Here is a 2,360-nt window from a genome sequence, read left to right as displayed (position 1 = left end):
CCCGCCCTGCCCACTGCTGTCGGCGGGAACGGGGCGGCCGCCCCGAGAAGGGAGCGTCCCCTCGGCCGGGAGCGCGGGACCGCCGGACCACCGGGTTTACTTTCAATTCGCAGCTCCGCGGCAATTTGGGATGCGGGTGCCCTCCGCATGCCGCGGGCGCGTTGGTGTGGGGCCAGGCGGGGGCCTCGTGGGGCGCGCAGCCGATGTCCTTCACGAGAAATTCCTAGCGGGGAGAAGCCGGTCCGTGCGCGGACTACGGGGCTGATCCGCGGGTGACACTGGAGAAATCCTCGGTGCTTGGAAACACCAGGCAGCGCCGGGACCGGCGGCCGCGGCTTCTGGTGGGGCCGGCGGAGAGCGGAGGCGACCCAGGGTCCACCCGCTCCCCGGGACTGACGGCAGTGCCCTCGGGGCACAGCCCGGCCCCGCCGCGGGAGGACGGGGAGCGCTGGGTGGGCCAGCAGGTCGGCGGCAAGCAGGTAGAGATGGGTGTCCTGCCGAGGCACAGGGCTTAATTTAATTAAGCGCTCTGAATGAAAAGGGAAAAGGAAGTGCCAAAGTTTAAATAACATCCGTTTTTGGTTGACTTTATCCCCCCCCCCCCCGCGCCCCAACGCACCTTGTTATAAATGGCCTTAAAATCACGTAGGAAGGCACTTTCTGGTCTTTTTTTAATAGGTTTTAGTAAAGTTACCTCCGAATACAAATAGTAACAGATGTACCGCAGTTCAAACAGCAGTGCAGTTTTAAAAGTTTCTTCCTTAAAATGCAGATTTCGTGTTCAGAATAGTTTTTTCAGACTTGGTTGTTTGACACGAAAACGAGCGTCATGCAATGACACCCCCACACACGGCCACCAAATGCAGCTGTAGCAGAGGGAACTCTGCCCTACAGAAACACTGTCCCTACCTCTGTCATAGTTCTCAGCCGGTGGCTCCGAAACCCAGGCACGGCCAGCAGGGATGGAGGCAGGAGCCACGGGAGCAGCCAGCGAAAAGCGATTTTATTGCTTCTGTGTCGGTTCCTGGCGGAAAGCGAATAGGAACTCACACTACGACATCTTTAAAAATAAGTGTCTATATATAACCACCACCCCTCCAACAAAACAAAAAGGTCGCCATATATAATAGGTCGTATCGATAACACTGTCCCCAGTGTCGATACAATCACAAACGAGAAAAACTGGGCAGCAGCAGAGGAAGCCGTGGGGAGCCACGACTCGAGGAAAACGAAAACAGGGGTGTGCAGAGCTGCAGCTCACGCCCGACCTTCTTGCCGCAATTTTTTTTTCCCGGTGGGCCAATTGTGCGGTGCCACAAGCGGGGAGGAAAGGTATTTTAAGAAAAATATCGAAAAGTATCTTTCCAGCCAGAGGGTGCCCGGTGCCAGCGGAGTGGTCCGAGCCAGGAGCGGCGGTGAGGGCTGCGGGACGGTGGCGGCCCGGGGGGCAGGGACGCCTCTCCCGGAGCGCGGGCTCTACGCTTGGAGAGTTTCTTTTATTTTTGTTGTTGTTTTGGGGGGTTTGGTTTAGGATTTTGGCTGGGGGAGGGTCTCTTGTTTACTTTGGAAACTGCCCCTTACCAGTCCTTCCACACAAATCCCAGGAGGTGCTGGGGCACCCTCGGCCCTACCTCTTGTTTACAGGCCCGGAGAGACCCCGGCGCTTGCTTTGGCCGCTTTCCTGGGTCGCGGCAGCCTCTTGGCAGCTGGAAGTGAACCCTCAACGAAAGCAAAAAAAAGGAAAGGGCAGGGGCTTGCCCCCCGCGCTGATGTCCCCCTGCCCTGCGGGAGGGGACCATCTCCCCGGAGCCACCGAGGGGACCCCCCGTGCGACGGGAGCAGCGGTCCCGGCGGTTTCGGTTGAGTGGGCTGAGTGAAACCCTCTGACAGTCACACACCGCTCATTAGCTCACGGCCCCGCCGCTCCGGCGGAGGTCCCAGCCTGGGAATGGCCGAGGGGGTGCGGGGTGCTCGTCCTCACGGCTCCGTCCCACCGGGGCTGCGCTCGTCCTTCTTGGTCCTGCGGGACGGAGGGAGCCGAGTGCGGGGCAGCGCCGTGCGGGGCGGCCCTCGGCGGACCGGGGAGGCCTCCGGGCCAGCCACCCTCCTCGCTGCCGATGGGATGGCTGCGGCGCGGGGGGCTGGGTAGGAGGTGTGCGTGCGAGGCCCGGGCTCTTTTTCTCTCCTTCGGTTATCTTGATAAATTAGTTGTTGTTGAAGGAAGAAAAATAAGCAACCGAGCTGGGATGAACGCAGGGTTTATTTCCCCTTACTCCCCCCCCCTCCGCTCCCTCACGGGCCTGCCTCGGCCCTCCGCGAGCACCCTGCTACATCCCGGGGAGGCCCCAGCCAGGAGGGGT

This window comes from Manacus vitellinus, unplaced genomic scaffold (genome assembly GCF_001715985.3).
Source record: "Manacus vitellinus isolate BGI_N305 unplaced genomic scaffold, ASM171598v3 scaffold_1_pilon, whole genome shotgun sequence".
NCBI lineage: Eukaryota > Metazoa > Chordata > Aves > Passeriformes > Pipridae > Manacus > Manacus vitellinus.
The sequence above is the reverse complement of the archived record's forward strand: the minus strand, read 5'-3'. Positions refer to the sequence as shown.